Raw genomic sequence first — 13,163 nt, 5'->3', positions numbered from 1 at the left:
TTAAGCCGATTTTAAAGCTAGCTCCTGAAGAGGGTTAATTGGGCCTTCGGCCTAAATCTGAAGAGAGCAATAATAATAAAACATTTATTGGTACAGTTCTATAACAACATCGAAAAATACCTTAGGAATGAGAACCCAGATTCGAAATTTCCCCAAGACACAAGATGAGGACAAATATCCGTCAAATGCAAACATTTATTGGTATCCTACCATTTCAGATTTTTATCACAGAGTTTCACATTTGGATAATTTTGTATCATTGTGACATTTGGAGATCCCTGTAAAGCAGCAGGACGAACAACATTCATGGTTTTACCATTTGGTGTTAGTACGAACAGATTGTTGCCATTTCCAACTCTGGAACAACCAGCATAAAGCTGACCATGGGAAAAGCACTGCTGCATGAGGTGAAGTCCAACAAGTTTGAGTGATTATCCTTGACTCTTGTTAATTGTATTATTGTAGGTAACGGAGATAACTGTCACAAAGTTTTGGTATTAAATTCAAAATGTTTCGGCCAGCCTTCTAATACAGAATATCACGTTTCTAAGTATATCTAAGGGAGGTAACTCTTGTAAACCGTTTGCAACCTCCTGCGATCGCCTTACCTGCTAGAAATAGCAGCCCAAATGCTCTTACATCAGATCACAATGCTAGATGTTCAAGAACCAAATGAAGGTCAGATTTTCAATCCTAGGATCATTCTATGTAGAACAAACGTAGAGGGAGATACAGGAGAGACGATCAGGGGTTCGAGCAAATTAGCTAACTGGATTAGAATTATGATCCATTGCAATTTGTTCTTTTGTTTCCAATATGAGAGAAAGACTGGGACATGACGCGTATGGATGTGGAAATAACAAAATTATTATCAGCGTTGCATACAAAATGATTTTGAGATATTTTGATTGGGAGAAAGACTGTTAAAAACTACAATACTTGATCATCACCCAGTCTACTGTAGTCATCAAGGGCCATTGACATCTTGCCTTTCTAAGATTTGGAACTGAGAGTATGCAACAGATGTAACTAATTATCTGCTGAGTTGACTAGAACAACGTGAAGTTAAGACCATGAGTCCAACACTGACCAGCAAACTACGACTGACTATCACGTCTAAAAGAAATTGCCGTTTTCATTCGAGAACATGGAAACACTTCAGTAGAAAAGTTTGAGAGCCATGAATTTACTTTGGCTGCTTGTCAGACGTATCTAATAATCATTTGAATGAACTGAACCTCTCAAAGTAGGGATTCGAAGTAAACGGGTTGCAATATGATAAGGTTGAAATATTTAAGAAAAAGATTTCACTTTGAAAGAACCGATCTAGCACACTTAAAATTTCTCTTTATTTTTCCTGGTTGTAGAAAAGGTTGGAGAATAATCGATCCATCGTTGAAAGAAGATATTGTCAGAGCTTCTGAAATCTGTCAATAAGTAGAAGTATATGTTGAAGGAAACTGTTGACGCCTGAATTCAGCAACACTTTCTCATTGGTCATGGATGGAATTGAAAACCTTAAAGCAGAGTTGCCAAGAACTACAAAATAACAAAGACAAGAAATTTTTTCTCTGATCTCTTTCCTCAATTGACTTCTGATTAAAACTTCTAGCTTCATACCTTCAACTTGCAAAGTTAGCGCTTCAATAATTCTATTTCCCCACAACATACAAAAAATAAGAGCACGTACACGTCTTGTTCATGGGATAAGATTGGCACTAACAAATTCTAAACCAAACATCGAAAAACTGGTGAAAATAACAAGTCACTCATTTTGTTGGTCTCCATTTCGTGTACAGCATATTTGTTGTTAACCATGTGAATATTTTCATCTAGTCTGTTGCTAAATGATTATAAGTTTTTTTTAATCATTTTTTTTTTCTTTTTCTTTATTTTATAATTATTTTTTTTCCATTTGCAATTTCCACTATAATAAAAAATGTATAAGAAACGACTACTGAAGATATAAGGAAAAGTGTTGTCCTATTCAACTTGTCATTAAAGAAGTGTTGGACGAACAGAATATTGTGAAACACTGTTCTAGATGTTCCTTTGGATCGAGCTTTCTGCCTTATAATTTAAGTTCAAGCGGAACATTATCATCATCTTTGGTTTTTAACTTACTTTGAACGAGAAAAATTCTGTGTATTTGCGTGTGTGTGTTTGTATGCATGTGTGTGCGTATGTATATGCATGTGTGTACGTGTATGCATGCATTTGTGTACGTGCATGTATGCATGAGTGTGCGTGTATGTCTGCGTGTGTGTTGCAGCATGTGTGCGCGTGTATGTCTGCGTGTGTGTTGCAGCTTCTTATGTGTTTAAATTGTCGTATCCCGTATGAGTTTCACTTGATCATTCTCTGCGACTGGAAACGGGTGGTGTTCATATCACCTTTCGCTGCTCTTTAGCCTGTCCAGCCTACACATCCCCCAATGTAGCCACAATGTAACTTTGTTATCAAGTCGTCGTCGTCGTCATCATCATCATCATCATAATCGTCATCAACGTGAGAAAGTGTAGTAAAACAATACAAACAGTGGTGTGCTCCATTATGTAAAGTCGATTTCAATCCCTGACTCCTGCATGAGCTTGAAGAGAGAAAGAAGCCACATAGTCATCAAAGTAGAATAAACCTATAAAAATTCCAAAACGGGATTTCTTGAGATGGTGGTAATCATTGTCGTAGTTGAGTTTAAACAATTGTGTATCAACAATCTTAAACGTAAAACTCCTGAAGAACTTTAAAAAATATCTGAATAAGTTAAACTTGAAATATTCCCGATTTTTTTTTAAAACTTGCTCTGAGCTGCGTAGAACATAATTCTCGTTTTTGTTGTATTGATTAGATAACTAGCATTTTCCCTCGGACGAGGGCTTCAGATTCCCGCAAATAACTTTTCTATGGAAGAAGTGTTGAAATCAGATCACTTTGTACAGCGACCACTTCCACAATTGGATGGTCAGGTAGACCACTGAGAGATAAGCATTTTTGATCTGAACACAGCTAAGCACCGATGACACGATACAAGACAGCCTCTCAGTTTGTTGTTTTAGTTGTTATTGTTGTTCAGATTCTGCAGACATACGGTTAAAACAATTCCACCTACTATCATTCAGCCTTTTTGTTGAGATATATTGTCCGAGCAGGTAATATAAAATAGATAGGCAGTGAGCAAATGAGTAGCTAATAATAGTAAAAAAAAGCACAGCGATACCGCTTCATCGAAATACATTCGATTTCTGAAGGGTTTTGGATTTTCGATTCAGTATTATGAACAACCAAGATGTTTATGGAGAGGTTGATAAATTGCTATAAGTTTACTCATATCGTACTTATTATTATTATTATTATTTTGTACACAGCTTTCAATTCTTGCTTGCCTGTTTATATAAAACTGTATCTGTCAAAATTAATTCTTCATTATTTTTGAATAGCTACTACTTAAATCCATTTACTCAATCGATTAAATGGCTTTCAGCACCGAATGAGAATGTTATAAAGCAGCTTCTCTGAGTTGCTCACCTCTATTCCAAAACATAAGGACAGTGTTACTTCTTATCTTGATCTTTTTTCTTCCTTTCCTTTCTCTTTATTCTTAACCTCCCTTTCAAAAAACATTTTATCAATATTTTTTCGTAGTATCACAAATGGCGATAGTAAACCTAAAATCAAAGTCTGTTTGACGAGTGGCATTAAGTGACGAACTGGAGTTCGCTTTTTAAATGTCCTTTTAGTTTCTTTCACATGATTTCTACTAGGTCTCTCACCTCTCAATAATTAATCTACGACATTTAAATGCTTTGTTCTTTTCTTAATTTATTTATCTGATTTATCTTGATTTTCCAGTCAAGTATTAAAGTCGCTGTCCTTCAACCTAAGTCAGAAATAATTATTATTGTGTGGCCAAGTGGTTAGGGTGTTGCGCTAGATCATGGATTCCATTCCCGGACCGAACGGAGTGTTTTGTTCTCGAGCAAAACACTCTATTTCACGTTGCTCTGCAATCATTTCGACATCTGATGTGTGGTGCACTCGTGCACCTGTCCAGGCAATGTCGACTTGATGGAGGGACCGCTATAAACAAGTTATTTGTGCAGGTCGTTCAGCAAACATTGAACACTCATACGTCGTCTTCAATGAGACAATCCATCTTATATCTTCATCGTCATCATCATTCATCATCGTATCATCATCATCATCATCATCATCATCATTATTATTATTATTATTATTATTATTATTATTCAGTAGTTTTATTTTTATAACGTACTTTCACTTCACTACCGAGCGCAGCTCTGTGTGCCTTGAGTATGTGCTGTGATTTGTTGTGATGCTCTGGTGGTTATTGTATGGAAAGAGTTCTGCGTAGGATGTGTGCAGTGCCTAGTTGTGCAATTTTCTGTATGTTATATATATTTGTAAGTCCTAGTGTTTTTGTTATGTATTTGTCTGAATATTTTTTTATCATGCCTAATGCACCTATTATGATAGGAATTGTTTCTGTTTCTAGATTCCACATTCTGGTTACCTCTGTTTCCAGGTCTTTGTATTTTGAAAGTTTCTCCATTTCTTATAGAGACACATTGTCATCTGCTGGTATTGATACATCAATTAGAAAGCATTTTTTTCTTCATGATCTCTGACAACTATATCTGGTCTGTTGGCCTTAATTTCTCTATCTGTGTGTATCGGCATATCCCAGAGTATGGTTGCTTTCTCGTTTTTTCTGTTGTTATTTCATAATGTTGGCATAGCTTCCAGTGTATATAGGTCCCAACTCTGTCGTGTCTGTGAATATATTCCTTCTTAGCCAGGACTGGGCAGCCAGAGATAATATGATTTATTGTCTCTTGTCCATCTCCACATATTCTGCAGTTACTTGTTATATTTCTTTTCATTACATGTTTTTGGTAATTTCTGGTGGGGAGGCTTTGGTCTTGTGCTGCAATTAAAAATCCTTCTGTCTCTGCTTTGAGTCCTGAGCTTCTCAACCATTGCTGGGATTTTTCTTTGTCTATTTCTTTTGCATTTAGTTTAGTCCAGCATTTACCATGAAGGGGCTTTTCTTGCCATCGTTTTATCATGGTTCGTTGCTGTCCTATGGTGGTTATTTTATAATAGTTTTCCAGCTGTATAAAGCCTCTACCACCTTCTATACGTTGTATCAGATTTTGGGTGATGCATCCTAGATCCTGTCATTATTTTTCTTGTTTTCCTATCTATATTTTGGTCAGTTCATTTAGTGTCCAGTTAAGGATATTGTAGCTGTAACTTATAACTGGGACGGCTAAAGTGTTGATACCTATTATCTTGTTTTTAGCATTGAGCTCTGTTTTCAGTATTGATCTAACTCGTCTGTAATATTCTTTTTTATTTTCTCTTTCATTTGTGTGTGTTGTGTCTTATCTAGTTCATGGATTCCTAAGTATTTGTAAGTTTGGCTTTGGTCTAATTCTTTTATTTCATTGGTTTTATCTAGTGTGATGTTGCTACTCTTAACTAGTTTTCCTCTTTTCAGGATTACTTTGGCGCATTTTTCTAATCCAAATTTCATATCCATTTCTTTGGTAAATCCATGAACTGTCTTTAGTAGTGTTTCCAGCTGTTTGTCATTTATGGCGTATAGTTTTAGGTCATCCATATATAAAAGGTGGCTGATCGTTTTGCCGTAACAGTTATATCCGCATCCAGTTCTGTTTAGCATATCCGATAGAGGTGACAGTGCCAAGCAGAAAAGGAGTGGAGAGAGCGTGTCTCCCTGGAATATTCCTCTTCTAATGGGGATGGCTTTGGTTTTCATGAGTCCCTCTTTTGTTTGGAGCTGCAGCACTGTCTGCCATTTATTCATAGAGTGTCCTATGTATTTTATAATTGTTGGTGCAACATTGTTAATGGCTAGTGTTTCGAGGATCCATGTGTGGGGGATGCTATCAAACGCCTTTTTGTAGTCGATCCAGGCTATACTGAGGCCTTTCTTCTTTCTGTGGCTGTCTTCAGTTATGGCTTTATTGATCATTAGTTGATCTTTACAGCCATATGAGCCTTTGCGGCATCCTTTCAGTTCTTCTGGAAACAGGTTGTTTTCGTCCAGGAGCTTGTTCAATCTTTGTGATTTATTATTATTATTATTATTATTATTATTATTATTATTGAATGAGAGAACAGTGCATGCCATCAAAGTGACATTGGGGTAAAATATACGAAGCCCAGTATACCCAGCATGACTACCCGTTTGATAAGGGTACACCAGGCATCACAACCATATGTGCGCAACATAGTGATCTTATATCAAGATAAACAGCACATGACCTTGCAGGTCAGTTAGAATTTTCTTCAGGTCGAGTAGCCCATCCCGCTCAAAAGGTCTCTGAATAAGGGTTGTTTAAGGATGTTGACCGAAACACCCATGATTCCAGAGGTAAATTATCCAGCCCCCAAAGAATTCCTCTCTACACATGGCTATGAAGCAAATTTCTACTGCATCACCTGCTACACTACCGTGTTGCTTGGGGTGTGTGCATCATTGTGTGTTCTTTTCTGCTGTTGAGACTATGCGAACTCTTCCCAGTACTGTATTGTGTTAGCTTTTTTCTTTGAGGTGTGGTGCTGTCTTTTGTTGTGTTACTGCTTGTATTGTGTGTTGAGTGTGTAATGCTTTGGTTTTCTAGCTTGCTGGTGGTAGCTTATTTCACTGGATAAATACTGTATAGAGTGTGTCTTGCATTTGTGGATTGTCTTGTTTAGGTTGTATTATTGGATTGACCGTGTCTTGTGTAGGAAGTAGGCTGTTCCTAGCAGGGCTATTTTTTGGACAGTGTGTAAGATTCGGGTATAGCTTCTAAATTTTTGTTCATATGTTTTTTGTTATCATGCCCAATGCTCCTTTTATTATTGACATTGTTTTTACCTTTATACCCCAATTTACTATTATTATTATCATTGTTGTTGTCGTTGTTGTTAAGGCGGCGAGCAGGCAGAATTATTAGCAGGCCTGGCAAAATGCTTAGTGGTATTTCGTCCGTCTTTACCGTTCTGAGTTCAAATTCAGCCGAGGTTGACTTTGCCTTTCATCCTCTCAAGTCAATAAAATAAGAACCAGTTGAACACTGGGGTCGATGTAATTGACTTATCCTCTCCCCGATCTTACTGGCCTTGTGCCAAAATTATTGTTATTATCTTTATTATCATTATTGAGTAAGAGAGTAGTGCATGCCATCAAAGTGATTCTTGGGGTACAAATATACTAAGCCCAATATACCCATAATGACTGCCCGTCTGACAAGGGTACACTAAGTACATGCATCACAACCATATGTATACGACATGGGGATCTCATATCTTCAGGTCAAGTGGCCCATCCCGCTCAAAAGGTTCCTGAATAAGGCTTATTCAAGGATGATGAATGAAATACCCATATTCCCAGAGATTAATTATTCAAACCTTAAAGAATATCTCTCAACATATGGTTATGATGCTCTCCCCACTACTTCTGCTCGTGATCAGAGATGCACATATTATCAGCCACTAAGGGACATGCTCAACTGGTTAAGGTCAAACAGCTGACAAGCAAACTTATGGTATTGAGCAGAATATTTGCTGTAACCTAAATTTCATACCAAGACAAAACACATACATTATAACACTTCCAATCAGTTAAGATCAAAAGCCATGAGAGCCAGTGCCTGGTACTGCATCAGGCAGCGACCGGACAAAATCGTTAGCACGCTGGATGAAATGCTTAGTGGTATTTTGCCCGTCGCTACGTTGTGAGCTCTAATTCCGCCAAGGTCGACTTTGGCTTTCATCCATTCGGGGTTGATAAGTCAAATACTAGTGAAACACCGGGGTCGATATAATCGACTAATCCCGTCCCCACACCCAAATTTCAGGCCTTGTGTTTTCTGTAGAAAGGATTATCCTTATTACATTATTATTATTATTATTATTATTATTATTATTATTATTATTATTATTATTATTATTATTATTATCATTATTATTATTATTATTATTATTATTATTATTATTATTATTATTATTATGTTTGACTTTTACTGTGTATTTGTTCAAGTTGACTCCAAGTCTCATTCAGAGACCTCAAGAGACAACAAGATAAAAGTTCTTATTGATGTTATGCCTAGGGTGTCATATATTTGGTTTTACACGTGGTATTATTCTAGAGAATGTTTAAAACAACATAAGAAATTATGAGTTTGTTTTAAAATTTGAGATTACATAGACAATATATTACGCAGGATATGGGCAGTTCCCATGAACACTATCTTTTGAATTTCTGCCATTTTGGGGTTTCCTGGTATCTGAGCTAGGTATGAATAAGCTCCTTTTGCTATCATTCCTAGGGCACCTATGACAACAGGTATTGTTTTAGTTTTGAGGTTCCAAATTTTACCAATTTCTATTTCAAGATCTTTATACTTGATCAGTTTTTGGTAGGTCTTGACAGATACATTTCTGTCGATTGGGACAGTCATATTAATGGGGGGACATGATTTTTCTAGCTTTTTGTCAGTTTGAATGGTGAAGTTACAGAGGAGTGAGAAGAAATCATTTTCAAGCACTAGAGGTGGTTTGTGTTCCCACCAGTTTTTATCATGGGGCCGGTCCAGGTTTTTGCAAATTATCCAGTGAATATATTGTGCTGTTCTATCATGCCTGTTGAGATACTCTGTAGGCGCAATAAGACTGCACGTGGAGACAACATGATTAATGGTTTCATTTTGTTGTTTACATACACATCATGTTGGGCTACCGCCGTTCTTTAATATGTTGGCCTGGCCAAAAGACACTAACCATTGATGAGTAAGGGCTTTATCAGCATCGGCACTATTAGTTCCCTGGGTATTTGCCATTGAAAGGTTTTTCTTGCCATTTATCAGTAAGAATATCTAAGGCAGCAGTTTTAGTACGGGTTTTCATACGCTTAGCTTTTTCTGTGCTTGTTTCCAGTATGTCTAATTCTGGAATTTATTGTATTTGGAATTCACTTAGACATTTCTTTGTCTGTTTTGTTACTGAGTATGATGCTTTTTTGTTTTGTTTTTTGTTGTTGTTGTTATTATTATTATTATTATTATTATTATTATTATTATTATTATTACTACTACTACTACTACTACTACTACTACTACTACTACTACTACTACTACTACTACTACTACTAGTAGTAGTAGTAGTAGTAGTAGTAGTAGTAGTAGTAGTAGTAGTAGTATTTCATATGCACACAACAGATTAGACTGTTGGAAAAGAAAAATCCTAACATCGGTCTACAACAAGGAACCTTAGATGCCAAGAACCCTCCTAAGTATCCTAGCTGTCCCCAGTAACACTGTTTTCTGCAGCTGTACCGAGCTATGAGTGTATATTTACTTGGCATTCCTGGGAATCGTTGCACTTTCCGATAATGCTGTGCGTCTTGAGGTTTATACACACTCATCCGTCCTTAAAGCGCATTTAGCACCAAGAAACTTTTGAAATTCAATCGCTGTCTCTTGCTTGGAGAAGTCTGGGGTACATCAGTGTTAATCGATTACATTGATCACGGTACTTGAAAGTGTTGTTGACCTCGACAGGACTTATTGAATTACGCATGTTTCTATTTTCAAAGAGTAGGAATTCTGACTGGCGCATTTTACATACATAGTTGTAGTTGGTCTTCAAACTTTGGATAAAGGCTATATTCTTTCTTTCTTACTTTCTTTCTTTTTCTTTCTTTCTTTCTTTTTCTCATTCTCTCGCTTTCTCCTCTCTTTTTCTTTCTCGCTCTTTCTCACTTCCCTCTCTTTCCGTCCTCTCTCTCCCTCTCTTTATTTAAATACGGAAAACGATTCTCGTAGGATATTAGAAGCGCTCCTTGTTTCTCCCCAATAATAATACGTCAGCCGACTTGACATTTCAACTAAACAACAACCCGCTTTGCACCAGTGTCTAAATATATGCATTATCCCTTCCAACCATATTATGTCCATAATCTATACATTTTGTTTATGATGAACTTACATAGACGTCATTGTACGAAATATTCTTCAGAATATTTTTTCAAACAGGCATGGCTGTGTGGTAAGAAGCTTGCTTCCCAACCTCATGGTTCCAGGTTCAGTTCCTCTACGTGACACCTTCGACAAGTGATGTCTACAATAGCTTCAAGCCGATCAAAGCTTTGTGAGTGGTTTTGATAGACGGAAACGCACACACACACACACACACACACACACACCACACACACACACACACACACACACACACACACACACACACACACAAACGCGCGCGCGCGCGCACACACACCAATGCGTTTGTGTCTGGCCCCACTACCGCTTGACAACTGGTATAGATGTGTTTACGTCCTCGTAACTTAGCGGTTCGGCAAAAGATATCGATAGAATAAGTACCAGGCTTTTAAAAAAAGTACTGGGGTCGATTCATTCAACTAAAAATTATTTAAGGCTACGCCCCTGCATGGCTGCAGTTTAGTGACTGAGACAAGTAAAATCGTGTTTAAGTTGGTGAGTGTCGCCATAATTCTTGCCTTTAGTTCATCTTTGGTGTTACAAGGCGTTTTGTTGGTCTCTCGCTCAACTGCACCCTACACATAATAATCAAGGGGGTTGCAGTCTGGGGAGTTAGGTGGCCAGATGTTAGGGGTGATGTAGTCGCAGAATTTGTATGACAGCTATGATTGCGTTCTCCTGCTTGTGTAGCATGGTGCAAAGTCCTGTTACCAGACACAGAATCTTCCAGCAGCCAACCTCTTTACCCAGGGAAGCAGTACCTCCTTCAGGCAGTTGATGTAGGCCTCCATGTTCAGTCTGAAGCCATGTGGGAAGATGAATGGAAGCATAACATTGCCATCACTAGTGATCACTCTAAATGTTGACTGGATGTTAACTGGATGTTTGATTTTTATCACACTCGGTACATGTCCTCAGATTGCACTGTCCTCAGATTGACACACAAACACTCTGAAATGTTTGTAATGGAGCTTCCGGCGCGAATGCCAAGCAGTACAGCATGTCCTTTCCAAATTTCTGGCTGTGGGAATTGCGTCATGGTGCTGTTTTTCTCACAGATGGCGCCCAATTAACCCTACTATATCGTGTAATCGACAAAATCAAAAGCAAACAATGCGCATGCGCGAAATCAAAAATATAAAATGGCAACAATTTACCCATTGCATCATGTGCGCGCGCGCGCACACACACACACATATAGCTGGTGTAAAACGAATTAAACGTTTTTACCTCTGAGGGGAGAGAACCCCTTTAAGCCTATTTTAACTAAAGTCGCACCTCAACTTACATCTTTTTGTCTTATGTCTTTTTCAACTTTGAGAATCTCTTGTAGCAAGCTGCCACTAAGTTGATGTGGTACTCGTGGGAATTTACCATTGATAATAAATTAACTGTCTGCGAGTGGCAGAGTAAGAAATAAAAAAAGAACAAAGATAGAGAGAAAGGGGGCAGTTAACTCGCTGAAAGTTGCGAAGCAAAGAGAAAGATTTTTCGACAGGTGTCTTGAATTTATACCTGTGCCAAAGTTGAACAAGTCATTGACAATAGAATGGAATGGCTGTCAAGATTAAATTCTGTCTCATTTAAGATGGTGGGGAATTTGATTGGGTGAACCAATAAATTCTAAATGCAAATTCCAAGAGCAATAGAAATCAACGTGAAGGCTGAGTTTTCGAGTGTTGGCTACGAATCCAGGGGGATATTTTTACACGTAAGACATATTAAATGCATGTGGACCATGGACAAATGTAAAACGAAAAATAACACTAGCGAATAATTTTTTTTCTCATTTTCTATTACATGGGAGTTTTCAGCTAATTCTAAGTAACTTTGCAACACTTGTTTCAAATTTAAAATCGGTTTTTGTCTGCATGCATTAGTTTTTATGCAATCTGAAATATATGATTTTTTTCAAAATCGGTACATTTGTAGAGAACTAATATATAAATATATATTTTCTTCTAAATATATATATTTCTTCAAGTAGACATAAATGCATATATGATTCCAATGCATTTTGTGGCTGCTACACAGCTGTCCGTCAAAAGCGTAATATAACAAAATTTGTGAGATGTACCTATAAATTTTATTTTGACGTTCACCATTATGACTAAGACAAGAAGTGATCTCTGCATATTGTGTGTCATAATTGTGAGAAAATTCTTCGTGACTGGACAAAAGGAAAACGAAAAGGTCTACCTTTTGGAGTCCTTATGTTTTGGCGACAACTATTTTTGGCTGGTTAACACTAAAAGTATTGGAATACAAAACCTATCCAAGCATTCCCTCGAAATTCGATCTACTCTTCATTATGAGAGACTCCCAGTTCCAGATTTTAATGGTTATGCCTCCTCTGAAAGTGAAAGCTGCAAATCTGATCAGAAGTTTGAAGAAATGGTCTGAGATTCCGAAGACTCATCTAACGCCAAACAATCATCAGCCTCTCTTCATTCAAGTCAAACAGAACTAAATGGCGTAACATGTGATTTGGCACTCTTCAAGAAAGTAACGGAATTGTTAGCCTCCAGGCTAAATGGAAAAAAATATTGAAAGCTCTGCAAAAGTCTCATTTCAGAATACAAGAGCAGATTTTTGTGAACCTGTTTTCAGAAGACAAGCAATTTGTTTACTGCCACAGTATCCCAGGCCTTCTCAAACAGTTTGGCGTTGTCCAGGATAGCCCTACGGAATAGAGATAGTTTTTGAATTGTGTTTTAAGCACAGTCTCAAGTATTTTCTTTGGCATAATGATAATGTTTTTGGCACAGTTCCAGTTAATCACTCGGAGTATTTGCAAGAAACCCATGACAACATAAAAATGGTCATTCACTTACTCAAATATCACAAGTACAACTTGATGCACCACTTTCTCCTCGGACGACAGAACGGTCTCACTAAGTTTTCATGTTATCTCTGCGTGTTGGACAGTCGAACTCGAGACCTAGAAGGACCAAGAAGGAACGCTTCATCCGTGAAACTCTGAAAGCAGGCATGCCAAAGATTGTGAATGACCCGATCGTCAGCCAAGAGAATATCATTTTCTTTCCCATTCATTTAAAGCTTGCCTTGATGAAGCATTTTGTCAAGGCACTGAGTACTGACAGTGAATGCTTTAAGTACACAGTTTCTGTT

General features: G+C 37.5%; 1 long non-coding RNA gene across 1 annotated transcript in view; it reads right to left on the bottom strand.

Annotated features, from left to right (window-relative positions):
- Window positions 1–7,178: 7,178 nt before the first annotated feature.
- The window catches only part of LOC118763080, a 17,574-nt gene continuing 11,589 nt past the window's right edge, over window positions 7,179–13,163 (bottom strand). Inside the window, exon 3 of the long non-coding RNA XR_004998833.1 lies at window positions 7,179–7,341. This is a non-coding gene — a long non-coding RNA (uncharacterized LOC118763080). The remainder of the gene's footprint in view (window positions 7,342–13,163) is intronic.

This window comes from Octopus sinensis, linkage group LG1 (assembly GCF_006345805.1).
Source record: "Octopus sinensis linkage group LG1, ASM634580v1, whole genome shotgun sequence".
NCBI lineage: Eukaryota > Metazoa > Mollusca > Cephalopoda > Octopoda > Octopodidae > Octopus > Octopus sinensis.
Note: the sequence above shows the minus strand (reverse complement) of the source record. Positions and strands in the feature narration are given on the sequence as shown.